Source organism: Dama dama, chromosome 8 (genome assembly GCF_033118175.1).
Source record: "Dama dama isolate Ldn47 chromosome 8, ASM3311817v1, whole genome shotgun sequence".
NCBI classification, from domain to species: domain Eukaryota; kingdom Metazoa; phylum Chordata; class Mammalia; order Artiodactyla; family Cervidae; genus Dama; species Dama dama.
The window spans coordinates 49,831,603-49,849,791 of record NC_083688.1 but is presented as its reverse complement, the minus strand read 5'-3'; the positions used below and the strand labels follow the sequence as shown (position 1 = coordinate 49,849,791).

The 18,189-nt window shown below is 40.8% G+C and overlaps 1 protein-coding gene across 5 annotated transcripts in view; it reads left to right on the top strand.

The window, feature by feature from the left end:
* SLC39A10 (solute carrier family 39 member 10) overlaps window positions 1-18,189 on the top strand; it is a 147,273-nt gene that overhangs the window by 6,214 nt on the left and 122,870 nt on the right. Inside the window, exon 1 of one of the 5 annotated variants that reach the window (XM_061149108.1) lies at window positions 1,863-1,932. The exons of the other annotated variants lie outside the window; for them this stretch is intronic. The gene's annotated coding sequence lies outside the window, so the exon portion shown is untranslated. Of the gene's footprint in view, window positions 1-1,862; window positions 1,933-18,189 lie in introns of those variants that run through there. 5 annotated transcript variants of the gene reach the window in all.

Sequence of the window (18,189 nt, the reverse complement as noted above, 5' to 3'; positions counted from 1 at the left end):
CTGGCAATCAACCAGTTGCTCTCAGTATTTATGTCTAAACAGTGCTTGTCTTTGTCTGACTTATCTCCCTTAGCACAGAGCCCTCCAGGTCCAGCCATGTCCTCACAAATGGCGCAAGTCATTATTTAGGGCTGAGTAATAGATAATTTTTTAAAACATTAATGAATAAGATATACACTGTGGCCATAGTAATCCTTCCAATTCAAGGAGACACTGGACATCTAGGACTGCTTTTATCTCTAAAAATCAATGGCTCAGCAGGCACAATTTTAGACGGTGAGTGCTTCAGAGCAGGAACTAAGGAGTCAGTCTGTGTTTTAATTATGATGTGGTACTACAAACTTACTCCCAGAGCAAGCTGTAGTTTTCTCCTTTCTAAACTTAGATGGTAACAGCCCCCACTTTGTAGGGTTGTTCAGAGAATTAGCTGAGATAATTCATGGTTAGTGCAAAGCCTGGGCCACAGTGGACATGTTATTATCAGTTCCAGTAACATTGTTGTTGATTATGATGATGATGACGTATATTCTACAAAGATTCTGAACTTCTTCCTGAGGTTTTAGTTTTACCTGAGACTAAAAGATAAATCTCTCCCTGCCTCACCCCTTCCTGTCCTTAAGAACTAAATACCTACACAGAAGTAAAAGGTTAGGATTCCACTCTCCTGTTCCCGGCACCTTCACACATCGGTAGTGTTTACTTAAGGAGTATGCAGACACGAACAAAGAAAAGACCATTCCTGAACATGTGGGAACCACACCTGAAGGGGAGAACCCACAGAACCAGCACTGTCTTAAATTTGTTCACTTTGCAGTGAAAACAGCACGCCAGAGTCCTGAGACTGGTCACTTCAAAGGTCTAAATAATGAGGTGGGATATATCTCAAATACAAAGAAAAGTCCTATAGAGTTTCATAAAATTATAAAGTGGAGTTTGGAAGTATCTGTGCTGAGGAAACCAAAGAGAATTAACAGGTTATAAAAATCACAAAAGCTTGAATATGCAGTGGAGTAGGATTGATGGGGAGCTATTGTTATACTATTTAGGAACAGCAAACTCCACCCAAAAGACCTTCTCAGGAAAACTTTAGACTGAGGCAGACTGAGACAGTTTTGACCAACCTAAAAAAGATAGAAGAAAATTTATTTAAGGCAGAGAAGAAATACCTCCTTTCTTTTTGAACCTAGAGTATCTTGGAAAGATGTTGCCAGGATAAGTCTTATGTTCAACCCACTTCACATTTAAGACATTACCAAGGACTTCCCTGGTGGCTCAGATGGTAAGGAATCTGCCTGCAATGTGGGAGACCCAGGTTCGATCCCTGGGTCAAGAAGACCCCCTGGAGGAGGAAATGGCAACCCACTCCAGTATTCTTACCTGGAGAATCCCACGAACAGAGGAGCCTAGCAGGCTACAGTCCAAGGGGTCACAGAGTCGGACTCAACTGAGCGACTGACCTAAGGCCTTGGAAAGCATAATAACCCTCAGTAACCTGCTTGTGTTGTCGTGGGGTATGGCACTCAACCAAGATTCGACGATGGCAGAGTACTTCCAGGGTATTAGTAAAATATTTTGTCGAAGACATAAATCTGAATTTCTACATGTTAGAAACTGACTATCCAAGCAGAAATTTTGCCACCTTTGATTTTGAGATTCTTATACCTTGTTCCTTTTCTCTTCCAATCTTCTTTCTCATGTTCTTAACAGAGTAGCAAATCCAGGAACTATTAACTATAGTGAATGTTACCGAGTCCAAGCTCTCTGCTCATCACTTGAGAGGCCAATAAATCCCACGGATGAGGTGTTGAAGTAGGGGATGTGACTTTATCTGGAAAGCCAACTGACTGAAAAGATGGCGGACTAATGTCTCAAAGTAACCATCTTGTTGAGGCCTGGGTGCCAGGTTTCTTCATGGATTGGAGAGAGGGAGAGGTAAGGAAACAAAGTAAAAAGACCATTTAATTCTTGCAGATATCTCCTAGAATGGCAAGTCTCAGGGGTGTGTGTTAGTTTTCTCCCCTTACAGTCATTCACAGGTGGGCAGGGTCAGATTACCTCCCTGGGAGCTAAACAAAGCACTTTGGTTTAAGGTCAGGCAGAGGGGACAGGATGCCCTGAGGCAGGCCATTATGTATGATTGTAATAACAAAAATGGCTAAAACAGGGCTTAAGCCTTAGCCTGGAGTCAAAATTAGTTCTTCCCAGTTACATGATGTTTAGCACATAGAAAGTTAAATTATTGATGTTTGTTGTATACACAGGGAATTATTTCATTTGAAGCTTTAAATTGTTTGATCTGTGTTTCTTAAAGGAGGTTATAAGGAGTAACAAAACTCAAGTGACTAGTTCTTTGCATCTTTCTAAACAGTTTAAGTGTTCATCTAGGTATTAATGAATCAATAGTATAGTCCTATTGTAATTATAATTTTGAGGAACCAAACAATACAAAGATTACAAATCTGATTTTGAAACTGGTCTTAGGTTTGGGACTTGAACCTAGATGGAACTGGAACCCAGCCAAAATTCAGACTGAGACTTGAACTGTGTCAGTGCAGAAAGAATTCAGAGAGGAAAAGTGCTATGTAAGAAGTCGGTTTATAGAGAGAGATACACACTCCACAGACAGAATGTGGGTCATCCTCTCAGAAGGCAAGAAGCCTTGGAAGATACACATTCCATAAACAGGGGCCCTGAAATATGGGGTGGTTAGTTTTGTTGTTGTTGTTCAGTTGCTAAGTTGTGTCTGATCTTTGAGATCCCATGGACTGCAGCACGCCAGGCTTCCCTGTCCTCCTCTATCTCCTGGGGTTTGCTCACATTCATGTCCATTGAGTCAGCGATGCTAGTTCATTTTTATGAGCTGGGTAATTTCAGAGTGAGAGGATTATTCCAACTATTTGTGGGGAAGGGGTGGGGATTTCCAGGAATTGACCACTGCCCACTTTTCGGCCTTTTATGGTTGGCCTTGGAGCTATCATGGACAGAGGAACCTGGAGTGCTGCAGTTCCTGGGATCACAAGTGGGACGTGACTGAGTGACTGAACTGAACTGAACTTGGAGCTATCACAGCGCCTGTGGGGGTGTCATTTAGCATGTGCTAGTGTTTTACAGTGAAAGTATAGTCATGATCAAGGTCTACTGAAAGTCAAACCTTCTGTCATCTGGGGTCTAATCGGTCTCAACCTCAAACAGTTATATTATTCTTTTAAAGATTGTGCCCTGCCCCCTTCCCTCCTGTCTCTCAAGATTTCCTTCAATTCTGAGACTCTAGGATGATGTAGAAGATTGGATGTATAACAGAGTTATCAGGCAATACCATATAATGTATTATGCAAAAGTGCAGAAGAATTCATGTGTGTGTGTATGTGTACTTTGCTTCATCTGGGAGGAAAATTTCTTCTTTTACCGTCTTAGTTCTGTGGCTGGCCTAAGAATTAAACTGACATAAGACAGATTAACAGAAGAAAAACATACACATTTATTTAATATTTTACATTTATTTAATATTTTTTTTACATTTATTTAATTTTTTTTTACATTTATTTAATATTTTTTTTACATTTATGGGAGTCTTCAGATGGAAAATAAAGACCTGAAAAAGCCATCAGGCCCCCAAGCTTATATGCCTTTTAATACAAAAAGCAGTAAATTATGGGGCTTGGTCTAGGGGCAGTAACTTGTGGGACAGTGACTAGAAATTAAATGAAATTAGTGGAAGATAAAGGTTATTAGGAAGCTTGTAAAGGTCCAATTCAGCCATATCTCCCAGTCTGGTGATAAAAATGTTCTCTTCCTGATACACAGAAGGCTCCTTTCTCACTGGAAATTTTGCAAACTGCTTTTAGGTAGAAAGGGGGAGGTCCAATAGTCTTCATACATCTGCTGTTTCTCAAGTACTTTCAGCTCAAAATAATCAATATGCCAAAGTGGCATATTTGGGGCTGGATGTTCTGAATCCCTTCACCTGATAAACTTCTCAAATCAAGAAAAAGGAAACAACAACAAAATCTTTTAAATTCTTACTATGAAATAATTTTGAATCCACAGATAGTGGTGCATATGTATGCTGATTGTTCAGAACATCATGGTAATTTGCACAGCAAACACACCACAATCCTTCAGTTAATAGCTGGATAAATAGATTGAAGCTTGTGCATAATTTAGTCAGCAAATAAGCAATTTGATCAGCAAAGATTTTCAGGCTGATCAGAAAATTGTTAAATCAGTGAGATACAAAAAATTGTAATGAAAAAGATGTACTGCTGGCATGACTTATCTCTTTGAATTGATCATTAATCCCAAAATACTTCAAAAATGTGATGAGGGAATATATTCAGAAAAATCAAGGGACAAAACTGAACAGTAAAAAATTTTCCTGTTCTAAGCCTATCAATTAGAAGGTGTGATTTGATTTGCCAAACACTTACGAACTAATGAAATGGAATAGTAAATGAACAACAAGTTTGGAAAGAATAGACAGTGGAAAAAATGCAGATAAATTTCCATATAATGTAAAATATACACATTAAAATATTTTCAAAGCATGTGCAATTTTTATCATGCTGACATTAAAAGTGGAATAATCAAAAATAACACAAATACAAATTGTATAATACAAAGACTACGATAAGGTTATTACAGTTTTTGTGTTTCCGGGGAACTAATATTGAATTCAGAAGATGCGTGACAGTTTTTCAATTCCTTCCTTATATAAATATTTTTTGCTAGAATTGCTTTGTGCTCTTCAGATTATTTTTTGTATGTTGCACCTTCAGATTAGCTGTGCCAAGGGTACAATTTTAAAAATAAAAGAAAATTACTTTCAGGCCCAGACAGATCTGTGGGCATTTTGGGTCAATGCCAACTGCAAAGTGTATGGAGGTGTCTGCTCCCTGAGATGGAAGCTCAGACTCCAGGCTCCTGGAAAGGTCAAAGTGTGAATTAACTCATGTGGATGCAAACCCTTTGTCAACCTGAAACATCCTCAGCTCCCAAATGTAGGAGGCCAATCCCAAGTTTAGATTTTTGAAAACTTCTCTCTTAGAAAATACGTGATTTAGAAGGTTAAAACCTTGGGACTTCCCTGGTGGCCCAGTGGCTAGGACTCTATTCCTAGTGCAGGGGGGCCTGGGTTTGATCCCTGGTCAGGAAACTGAATCCTTCATGCCACAACTAAGACCTGGCACAGACAAGTAAATAAAGTAAGTAAATAAAAATAAAATATATTTTAAAAAGAAGAGTAAAATATTAAGGAGAAATAGTGTCCAGGAAATAGAGGTCAGGAAGAGCCTTACAGAAGCCCTGAGGGTTACTCTACTATCCACAGAAGCAAAGCAGACTAAATAAACCTAGTATCTGTGCCACATCAACAACGATGGATACTTATAGGGTTTCAGAGTCTCAGTTCTACCAAGATTCAGTGAGGTTGTCTTGTTCCAGATAATGTGAATCTTGAGTTTTGTTTTCTTCTATTGGCATGAGTGGTGGTGGCTTGTTTTAGCATCTTTGGTCCCCGATCACAATCCTCCAGTTGCTTTGTCATAAAATAATTTTAAGAATTAAAAGGTTTTAGGTTCTAGATTGTTCTTAGTTAACCTGCTCAATATAGCCAAGTAGGCTATTTCTTCAGTCAGTCAGTTCAGTCGCTCAGTTTTGTCCAACTCTTTGAGGCCCCATGGACTGTAGCACGCCAGGCCTCCCTGTCCGTTACCAGCTCCCAGAGCTTGCTCAAACTCATATCCATTGCATCAGTGATACCATCAAGCCATCTCATCCTCTGTCATCCCCTTCTTCTCCCACATTCAATCTTTCCCAGCATCAGGTTCTTTTCTAACCAGTCAGTTCTTCACAACAGGTGGCCAATCAGCATCAGTGTTTCCAATGAATATTCAGGACTGATTTCCTTTAGGATGGACTAGTTTGATCCTCTTGCAATCCAAGGGAGTCTCAAGAGTTTTCTCCAAGACCACATTTCAAAGCCACCAATTCATTGGCACTCAGCTTTATTTATGGTCCAAATCTCACACCCTTACATGACTACTGGAAAAAACATAGCTTTGACTAGATGGACCTTTCTTGGCAAAGTAATGTCCTTGCTTTTTAGTATGTTGTGTAGCTTGGTCATAGACTTTCTTCAAAGGAGCAAGGGTCTTGTAATTTCAAGGCTGTAGTCACCATCTGCAGTGATTTTGGAGCCCCCCAAAATAAAGTCTCTCACTGTTTCCATTGTTTCCCCATCTATTTGCCATGAAGTGATGCGACCAGATGCCATGATCTTCCTTTTTTGAATGTTGAGGTTTAAGCTAGCTTTTTCACTCTCCTCTTTCACTTTCATCAAGAAGATCTTCAGTTCCTCTTTGCTTTCTGCCATAAGGGTGGTGTCATCTGCATATCTGAGGTTATTGATATTTTTCCTGGCAATCTTGATTCCAGCTTGTGCTTCATCCAGCCTGGCATTTCTCATGATGTACTCTGCGTATAAGTTAAACAAGCAGAGTGACAATATATAGCCTTGATGTACTCCTGTCCCAATTTGGAACCAGTCTGTTGTTCCATGTCCAATTCTAATTGTTGCTTCTTGACCTCCCTACAGATTTCACAGGAGGCAGGTAAGTTGTCTGGTATTCCCATCTCTTTAAGACTTTTCCACAGTTTGTTGTGATTCACAAAAAGGCGTTGGCGTAGTCAATGAAGCAGAAGTTTTTCTGGAACTCTTGCTTTTTCTATGATCCAGTGGATGTTGGCAATTTAATCTCTGGTTCCTCTGCTTTTTTAAATCCAGCTTGAACATCTGGAAGTTCTCGGTTCACAAACTGTTGAAGCCTCACTTGGAGAATTTTGAGCATTACTTTGCTAGTGTGTGAGATGAGTGCAATTGTGCAGTAGTTTGAACATTCTTTGGCACTGCCTTTCTTTGGGATTGGAATGAAAACTGACCTTTTTCAGTCCTGTGGCCATTGCTGAGTTTTCCAAATTTGCTGACATATTGAGTGCAGCACTTTAACAGAATCATCTTTTAGGACATGAAATAGCTCAGCTGGAATTTCATCACCTCCACTAGCTTTGTAGTGATGCTTCCTAAGGCCCACTTGACTTTGGACTCCAGGACGTCTGCCTTTAGGTGAGTGATCACTCCATCATGGTCATTAAGATCTTTTTTGTATAATTCTTCTGTGTATTCTTGCCACCTCCTCTTAATATCTTCTGCTTCTGTTAGGTCCATACCTTTTCTGTCCTTTCTTTGTCCATCTTTTCATGAAATGTTCCCTTGGTGGGCAAAGGAACACTAGTCTTTCCTATTCTATTGTTTTCCTCTATTTCTTTGCATGATCACTTAGGAAGGCTTTCTTATCTCTCCTTGCTATTCTCTGGAACTCTGCATTCAAATGGATATATCTTTCCTTTTCTCCTTTGCCTTTAGCTTCTCTTTTTTTCTCAGCTTTTTGTAAGGCCTCCTCAGACAACCATTTTGCATTTTTGCCTTTCTTTTTCTTGGGGATGGTCATGGTCATTGCCTCCTTTACAATGTCATGAACCTGCATCCATAGTTCTTCAGGCACTCCATCTATCTAATCTAATCCCTTGAATCTGTTTGTCACTTTCACTGTATAATCACTGTAAGGGATTTGATTTAGTTCATACCTGAAGGGTCTAATGGTATTCACTGCTTTCTTCAATTTCAGTCTGAATTTGGCAATAAGGAGTTCATAATCTGACTGCCACAGTCAGCTCCCAGCCTCATTTTTGCTGACTGTATAGAGCTTCTCCATCTTCAGCTACAAGCATGTAATCAATCTGACTTCAGTATTGACCATCTGGTGAAGTCCATGTGTAAAGTTGTCTCTTGTGTTGTTGGAAGAGGGTGTTTGCTGTGACCAGTGTGTTCTCTTGGCAAAACTCTGTTAGCCTTTGCTCTTCTTCATTCTGTACTCCAAGGCCAAATTTGCCTGTTACTCCAAGTATCTCTTGACTTCCTACTTTTGCATTCCTGTCCCCTATGATGAAAAGGACATGTTTTTTTGGTATTAGTTCTAGAAGGTCTTGTAGCTCATCATAGAACCATTCAACTTCAGCTTTTTCAGCTTTACTGGTTGGGGCATAGACTTGGATTACTGTGATATTGGAAGGTTTGCCTTAGAGATGAACAGAGATCATTCTGTTATTTTTGAGATTGCACCCAAGTACTGCATTTCAGACTCTTTTGTTGACTATGAGGGCTACTCCATTTCTTCTAAAGGATTCTTGCCCACAGTAGTAGATATAATGATCATCTGAATTAAATTCACCTATTCCAATCCATTTTAATTCACTGATTCCTAAAATGTCAGTGTTCGCTCTTGCTGTCGCCTGTTTGACCACATCCAATTTACCTTGATTCATTGACCTAACATTCCAGGTTCCTGTGCAATATTGTTTTTACAGCATTGGACTTTACATCCATCACAGGTCACGTCCACAACTGGGCGTTGTTTTCACTTTGACTCTGTCTCTTCATTCTTTCTGGAGTTAGTTTTCCACTCTTCTCCAGTAGCATATTGGTCATCTACCAACGTGGGGAGTTCATCTGTCAGTGTCCTATCTTTTTGCCTTTTCATATGGTTAATGGAGCTCTCAAGGCAAGGATACTGAAGTGATTTGCCATTCCCTTCTCCAGTGGACCATGTTTTGTCAGACCTCTCCACCATCTGTCCACCTTGGGTGAACCTACATGGCATGGTTCATGGTTTCATTGAGTTAGACAAGGCTGTGGTCCGTGTGATCAGTTTGGTTAGTTTTCTGTGATTGTGGTTTTCATTCTGTCTGCCCCTGATGAATAAGGATAAGAGGCTTATGAAAGCTTCCTGATGGCAGAGACTGACTGTGGGGGAAACCGGGTCTTGCTCTGATGGGCAGGGCCATGCTCAGTAAATCTTTAATCCAATTTTCTGTTGATGGGTGGGGCTGTGTTCCCTCCCTGTTGTTTGACCTGAGGCCAAGACTCCTGGACTCCAAGACTCCAAGTCTGGCTCAGTCTCCCATTGGCCTCCAAAGTCAAATTCCCTGGGGTTTCTCAGTCCCTCTGCCAGATCCCCAGGTTGGAAAACTGTTGTGGGTCCTAGAACTTTCCATTTCTTAATCCTCTCTAAACCCTATGGTGATCTAGTCCTAAACTCTCCTCTTGCAGCTTCACACTGATTACACAGTCTCAGTGGTTTCTCTCAGGACACCATCCAAATTCTGCCCAGAGGCCTGGAATTTCTTCTACCTCTTAAGTTTCCTTTCTTTTTACTAACATGCATTCTCTTCAACTCAGGTTTCAATTCTCAAACCCCTTTTCCCTCTTTTAAAATTACCATAAACAGGAGTACTTTTCAATTTGCAATGGCTAATACTAAAATATTCAGGTTTCAGGAAATAGAGTTGAGCAATAAAGCAGTACATCATGGAAGTTCCCATAGAATGTCTCAGGTAGGAGAAGTGGTACCGATCAATAAGAAAACAGCCCACGTTTACTGTGAAACGCAAACAATTGAGATTTCAAGGACTGCAGGGCAGATATGTAAGAAGTGTGCCACAGACACAACACTCACTGAATGCAGAGCCTGAAGGATGACGTGGAGGGAAATGTTAGGGCCACTTGTCAGCAGGTCCCTGGTTCCTGTAGTATTTCAGCGGACCAGGATGCTTTAAATCCCTAAATTGACTGTTTAGGAATTCACTGTTTGAATCCCTAATTTTCAACACCTCTCTAGAGCTCTATGACCCACTCCAGTACTCTTGCCTGGAAAATCCCATGGACGGAGGAGTCTGGTAGGCTGCAGTCCATGGGGTCGCTAAGAGTCGGACACAATTGAGCGACTTCACTTTTTTCACTTTCATGCATTGTAGAAGAAAATGGCAACCCACTCCAGTGTTCTTGCCTGGAGAATCCCAGGGACGGGGGAGACTGGTAGGCTGCCATCTATGGGGTCGTACAGAGTCGGATACGACTGAAGCAGCAGAGCTCTGAAATGAAATGTGCGCAGGCTGCCCAGGGCTTCCTAGGTGGTGCTAGTGGTAAAGGAAACCGCCTGCCAATGCAGGAGAGGGGAGAGACACAGGTTTGATCCCTGGCTTGGGATCAACTGCTTGGGAAGGTACCCTGGAGTAGTTCCAGTATTCTTGCTTGGAAAATTCCATGGACAGAGGAGCCTGGTGGGCTACAGTCCATGAGACCCCAAAGATTTGGACGTGACTGAGCACAAGACTTACAGTATTTAGTACTTCATTCTAAAGGCCTTCTAAAAGAGCTAAGGTTAGCACTTCATTCTTGTTTTTTTTTTTTTTTTTTAATAATAAATTAAACATGAACACTGGCCTAGAAATCAACTGTTTCTGGCTTATCATCTTATTGGCCAAATGCTTTGACTTCTTAGTTACCAGATGTTTCTAGATGTGCTAACTGAAGATTTGAAGTTCAAGGGGACAGAAGAAGGGCAATGTATTGTTTTTGACTGAAAATCTGATTTGTATTCTTTTCTTTTTTGGAGAGGACAACCAATTGTTAAAACATCAGTTCCCCAAGGATGAAAAACTAATACTATTATATGTTGTGTTGTTTAGTCACTCAAGACTCTCAAGACTCTTGAGAGTCGCTTGGACTGCAAGGAGATCCAACCAGTCCATCCTAAAGGAGATTAGTCCTGGGTGTTCATTGGAGGGACTAATGTTGAAGCTGAAACTCCAATATTTAGGCCACCTGATGCAGAGAGCTGACTCATTTGAAAAGACCCTGATGCTGGGAAAGATTGAGGGCAGGAAGAGAAGGGGCCGACAGAGGGTGAGATAGTTGGATGACATCACTGACTCAATGGACATGGGTTTGGGTGGACTCCAGGAGTTGGTGATGGACAGGGAGGCCTGGTGTGCTGAGGTTCATGGAGTCGCAAAGAGTCGGACACGACTGAGCGACTGAACTGAACTGTTTAGTAGCCCTCCTGTCTCCTCTGGCCATGGGATTTCCCAGCCAAGAGTACTGGAGTGGGTTGCCATATCCTTCTCCAGGGTGACAATCTGGTTGGTATACAAATAAAGCCAAAACTTGGAGCTGCTGTAATGAGTCAGTTTCCAGACTCTTCTCAAGGTAAAACAACAACCTTCCAAAGTGGGTCCTTGGTGGGTTTTGTAAAGCTGTGAGGTGAGGTGTTCCATTTTATAAAACATAACTCCTCTAGGTGTGTAACCATACTCATCACATTAAAAAGAGGGAAAGGTTAAAAAAAAAAAAAAAAAAAAACCAAAAAGCCAAATCAAAACTACCTTCCAAAGCAAATTGCTGATGCCAGGATTTTGGCAGGGCTTCCTTACTTGGCTGCAATCATTCAAGGAAAGTATAGCCTCTTCCCCCACTCTCATCTCTTCGAAGAAGCCACTTGAAGCAGGAGAATTAGCACCGATCTTCTCCTTATAGGACCCAAAGGGTAGGATGGAGCTGTATAATACAGTGATGGAAATAGGGTGGAACTCTTGTTTCTGTTTTTCAGAAGCTAATCTGAGGGTTGTCATGGTAACTCACCAGGATATAAGACTATTGTCAGCTTCAGGGTACAATTTTGGGCTATATTCTTAAAAGGAGACATGAAGTGCTTACATTAAAAGAGTCAGAAAAAAGGCTTTTAGAAGTGTATTAAAACTGATTTCAGATTTTAGTTTGAACTTTTAAGACAGCAGTTACCTTGAGAGAAAACAACATAAATATGTCAATTGGTAAATCTTACTAAATCTTTGGCGGGGCAGGAGGAGGGTAGCAGAGGAGAAGAGAAGATTCACACGAGGGTAGCAGGATGTAAAAGAAAGAATATGAAAGCCAAAAACTTCCAGAGGCACTTGCTAATTTAAATATGCATGTTCTCATAAGAATTGAAGATATGAAGAGGAATTGTGTTCTGCTTTTACCTTCTCTGTTGTCATCCTGGTGTCACATGTGTGTGCGTGTGTGTTCAGTTGCTAAGTCGTATCTGACTCTTTGTGACCCCATGGACTGCAGCATGCCAGGCTTCCCTGTTCTTCACTGTCTCTAGGAATTTGCTCAAATTCGTGTTCATTGAGTCGGTGATGCTATTGAACCATCTCATCCCCTGCCGTCCCCTTCTCCTCCTGTCCTCAATCTTTCCCAGCATCAGGTCTTTTCCAATGAGTCGGCTCTTTGCATCAGGTGGCTAAAGTATTGGAGCTTCAGCTTCAGCAGCAGTCCTTCCAGTGAACATTCAGGGTGGATTTCCATTAGGATTAACTGGTTTGATCTCCTTGCAGCCCAAGGGATTCTCAAGAGTCTTCTCCAGCACCATAGTTTGAAAGCAATACTGTGATGTTGAATGGTTTGCCTTGGAAATGAACCAAGATCATTCGGTCATTTTTGAGATTGCACCTAATGCTGCAGGTGCATTTTGGACACTTTTGTTGTACTATGAGGGCTACTCCATTTCTTCTAAGGAATTCTTGACCTCAGTAGAAGGTATAATGATCATCTGAATTAAATTTGCCCATTCCTTTCCATTTTAGTTCACTGATTCCTAAAATGTCAATGTTCTCTCTTGCCATCTCCTATTTGACCACATCCAATTTACCTTGATTCGTAGACCTAACATTCCAAGTTCCAAAGCCGTATTGTTCTTTACAGCATCGGACTTTACTTTCACCAGCAGACACCTGCACACTTGAGCATTGTTTCTGCTTTGGCCCAGCCACTTCATTCTTTCTGGAGCTATTAGTAATAGCCCTCTGCTCTTCCTCAGTAGTATATTGGACACCTTCCAACCTAGGGAGCTCGTCTTCCAGTGTCATATCTTTTTGCCTTTTCATACTGTTCATGTTCACAGGATTCTCAAGCTAAGAATACTGGAGCAATTTGCCATTCCCTCCTCCAGTGGAACATGTTTTGTCAGAACTCTCCACTATAATTTGTCCCTCTTGGATGGCCCTGCAGGGCATGGCTCATAGCTTCATTGAGTTAGCAAACTCCTTCACCACAACAAGACTGTGGTCCATGAAGGGGGTTGTCACTTAAGGAAGACTCCATTTCAGTGGATTTGATATTGCTATTTTCCTATATTCTTTTCATTCTGAAACCTTGCTTTTATGTATTAATAACTTTATTCAGCTTTTCCCCTTTTCACAGAAAATCATAAATGAAACAAGTTCATATTGCAGCAGTGTACTTTTATAACAATTATTCCTGGTGAAACTATTTAACTATATGGAATTCTGCAGCCAATTTTTTTTTTTCAGTCTCAGTTCAATTCTGTCGCTCAGTTGTGTCTGACTCTTTGCGACCTCGTGGACTGCAGCACTCCAGGCTTCCCTGCCCATCATCAGCTCCCAGAGCTTACTCAAACTCATGCCCATCGTGTCAGTGATGCCATCCAACCATCTCATCCTCTGTCATCCCCTTCTCCTCCTGCCTTCGATCTTTCACAGCATCAGAGTCTTTTCATATGAGTCAGTTCTTCACATCAGGTGGCCAAAGTATTGGAGTTTCAGCTTCAGCATCAGTCCTTCCCATGAATATTCAGGACTGATTTCCTTGAGGATTGACTGGCTGGAGCTCTTTGCAGTCTAAGGGACTCTCAAAAGTCTGCTCCAACACCACAGTTCTAAAACATCAATTCAATTCTTCAGCACTCAGCTTTCTTCATAGTCCAACTCTCATATCCATACATGACTACTAGAAAAACCATAGCTTTGACTAGACAGACCTTTGTTGGCAAAGTAATGTCTCTGCTTTTTATTTATTTATTTTTTTTTTTTTTTTATGTCTCTGCTTTTTAATATGGTGTCTAGGTTGGTCATAGCTTTTCTTCCAAGGAGCAAGTGTCCTTTAATTTCATGGCTGTAGTCACCATCTGCAGTGATTTTGGAGCCCCCCAAAAATAGTCTCTCACTGTTTTCATTGTTTCCCCATCTATTTGCCATGAAATAATGGGACTTTTTTTTGGTATGGTAGTGCTAAAACCTGCTTCTTCGGTTTCTCAGATTCAACTACCATATCCTTGGAAGAACAGGGCTTTGTGTAAACAGACATTGCCTGTTAGCTTTACTGGAGCATACTTTTAGAAAATTGAGGGGAAAACAGATTATGAATAGAATGCCAAATTCACAACAACATTTAAGACAAAAGACAGAACTAGAAAAAAATTTCCTTTTTGAGGCTGGACAGCTTCACACAACCTGTACCTCCCAGACCTCCCCTGTGATTCTCACTATTAGTACTTTTGGGAAAACTTTGAGAAGCCACCATTCAGTCAGTCAGTCTTTTGAGGATTCCCGAGGACAAATATAAGCAGTGCAATGTGCCAGTAGCCCCAAATTACTATTTAACTATTTACATCTGGTTTGGGGCCTTCTGGTTTGTCTTTTTATAGCAGCTCCAGGGCAGAGTGTGGCTTGGTGTGATTTTTAAGCCAGAGGTCAGTCAACAAGCTACTCCCCAAATGCTGAATCAGGTCCACCACCTATTTTTCTACAGTCTCCAGGCTCAGAATGATTTTTGCATTTTTCCGTGGTTAAAAAAATTAAAAGAATATTTTATGACATGTGAACATTATATGAAATTCAAATTTCAGGCTTACAGTATTTTGGAACACAGCCACATTCCTTCATTTATGCATTGTCTGGGGCTGCTTTCTTGCCATAAAAGCAAAGTTGAGTAGGTGCCACAGAACCCATATGGCCTCAAAGCCTGCAATATTCACTGTGGGTCCTTTCAGAAAATCTTAGCCAACCTCTAATCCAAGTCGTGATCTTTACCACTGCCAAGTTGAAACCTGGCTGATTTAAACATAAAACATCAAGCAAATTATATTAATACACTCCACTAATGAGAGTTGTTCTGATAAGAGTTGCTTATCCTGCTTTTGAAGCCTAAAAGTACAGAAACCAGATTTCTCAATGGTAGTCAAGAAGAAAAGCTACACAAAGAGAAAACAAGAGATATTGTGACACTTCTAAGTGATCTCTTCCAAAGGAAATGAAAAACTTTTCAATGCTATTTGCTGAGGTTTCCTTTTTCATTTCACATCAGAAACCAAAATGCCCTAGTTTCAACCCCGTGGAAACTGTAGAGACACTCCCACTTGATCAGCAATTTTCTTTCTGAGGAATTAATGATCAGCATGCACAAGTTCAAACTCTGACCTTATTTGTCAAACTGTCTGAGACTGAATACGCTGGGAAAATGACAAAAGGAAGGAAGCATTTTGATATATGTCTTCTGAGACTTCATCTTTGATTAGCTGAAGAAGCCACAAGAAAAGCTTTCTGGGCAGATAACCAGCTTGAAGAAAGGTATTCTTTTGAATTAAAAATCTAGTTTTGATTCTATTTTAGCCAAGTCTCTTGTCTAACTCTAAATTCTGGAGACCGTAGTACTTTTTCATGGGTCCTATCCAATCTTTTTTTTTTTAAAAATGAAGAATTGAATACATAATAGTATCATTTGCCTTATTGGAGTGCTTCTCAATTTTCCTGCCAATGCACATATTGGCTGATGTTCATGTGGGGTATGCTCAAGGTGATACATAATCCCAGGATCTAACACAAGCAGACCCTCTTTTTACATTCAGGCTTGTAGAATACAAGAAAATATAAAGAAAGTTATCAATCCACTCATGTATATTTTAAATAAATCTCAGAACATTTACTGCAATTTTAGGACTTGTGAACAACAAATTAGTTGAGACACATCTCACACAAATTAGTCACAACACCTCAGTGGAATTGAAACCATTTGGCATCACTTCAGGGGCTCCAAAGAGCTCCAGTATCGTAGTCCTCTATGTCTCAGCACAATACTTTGCCAACAAAGGTCCATCTAGTCAAAGCTATGGTTTTTCCAGTAGTCATGTATGGATGTGAGAGTTGGACCATAAAGAAGGCTGAGCACCATGAACTGATGCTTTTGAACTGTGGTGTTGGAGAAGACTCTTGAGAGTCCCTTGGACTGCAAGGAAATCAAGCCAGTTAATCCTAAAGGAAATCAATCCTGAATATTCATTGGAAAGATTGATGCTGAAGCTGAAGCTCCAATACTTTGGCTACCTGATGCGAAGAACCAACTCATTAGAAAAGACCCTGATGCTTGGAAAGATTGAAGGCAGGAGGAGAAGGGGATGACAGAGGACAAAATGGTTGGATGGCATCGCCAACTCAGTGGACATAAGTTTGAGCAAGCTCTGGGAGTTGGTGAAGGACAGGGAAGCCTGGCGTGCTGCAGTCCATGGGGTCGCAGAGTCAGACATGACTGAGCAACAACAGTAACAATGTCTCAGCACAGAAAAGAATTCAGCGAGAGGAAAAGTGATAAGAAGTGATTTATTAGAATAGGACACTTTTGAGGCTTACAAGCCAGCAGGCGAAGGGGTGCCATACCCCAAGAACTTACTGGAATACAGTTTTACAATCAAAGGAAAAGTGGGGAGGGGAGAGAAGAACTTCTTTGACTTTCTTGAATAGACATCATGTCTCATCACTAGGTCCTCTTCCAGGTTGGGCAGGGGAGTTTTCTTGTCCCTACATGGTCAAGCTAGGTCCACAAATTATTGTTTCTTCTGTGTGCAGAGAGCATGTCCTAGGGATCATTAACTTACACTGGGTAGGATGTGAGGCTCATGCCACCATTTGTTTGACTGTTTGGGGTCATGTCTCATGCTCCTGTTGCATGGTTTTGTTGTTAAGCAAGCCTGCTTGTTTTTGTAGTTAAGCAAGCCTGCTCTCTTGAGTACCCATTGACTTACAGGGGTCTCTCATATTTTTTCTATTTATAATTGGGATTAACTATATTAACTATTTATAAGCGGGATTAATTATCTAATTACCTACTTTATCTCTTTGCTCTGTCCTTATCAGAATGAGAACTATATTTACGCAATATACCCAAACATGGGATGCCTTGGACCTTTAGCCTCGGAGAGCATTCTTGGGGCGGCAGTGGAGCTGGGCTCAGCATCGGTGTCATGGTACTCGTGTGAGATGAGGCTCCAGGAAGTCGAGCTTGAACAGTCTAGTCGAGCCCACACTTGATTTCACCGCCGGCACACTTTGCCTCTCAAGCTCATTGCCCATCAGCGCAGTGGGCTCTTCAGTCCCACTGGGCGTGGAACAAATGAGGGATCAACCTTCATCTCCATGCCATCTCCCACGAGCTGTCAAGGGTTCTCAAAATCCTCACAAACTGTTGGAAAAAAGGTTTGGTGACATCAGAATTATTTATTTCTGTGCCTACTGTGCAGTATTTCAAGCATTATTTCATTAGACATAAAGGACGCTATTCAAGGTCATGGCATCTCAGAATCATTTGCCCTGAAGTATTTAGGACAGCAGGCACATCAGGAATGAGCAGCCCCCAAAATGACTGGGTGTGAAAAAAAATCATTTGGCACATAATCCCTTCCTTTAATGAGTTTAAGAAATAGAGAGGAAAGTTCTGCTACAGTGGATTTAGGTTAAAGGATTCCTACTTTTAAGGAGAAAATGAAATATCTTCAATCAATACACTGGCTTTAGATGTCCTCTGTTTTGGGCTTCATCAGATGTGAGTAGCAGGACGAATCCAACAGATCAGCGAGGGAGTGCCAAGCAGCAGTAATATGGCAGGATGCGTTAGGATAGTTGTGAATCTGAGGGGAATTTTCACTCCTTAAAGAGTTGCAGGTCTAATTGCCAAAAACAGGGACACAACACGAGTCCTGAAGTAGAAGAAACAAATCTTTTGAATATGAATATAGTGGCTGCAGTGTGTTCTGCTCTGAATATAAGTCTGCTCTGGATATAAGGTTTATTTTATTAAAGCTCAAGATTTAGTTAATATCAGCTCTCTAAATAATGTATTCATACAATATATGTACAACCTAGTTTCTGGAAATGGCCTAGACTACTTGGCAGCCACAAACTGAACCCTGAGGCTGCCCACAGAGTCTCATCCGTCTGGTTAGACTTTCCTACTTATGCCCCCTTTCTAGAAACAAACAGTCCTTACTTTCCGACTTTGAACAATATCCTTTCTATTTTTTCCTTTAACTGTCTTAAATATTTTCTATCAAAGTCATTTTTCTCATTTTTTCATTTTTTGTTTGCTTTCCCCATATTACTCAGTAATTATATTACTTCAGTTTAAAAGATGAATATGCTGGTGCTTTTAAATATCCTCTTTCAAAAGAAGAGAGAGATTTGATAGAT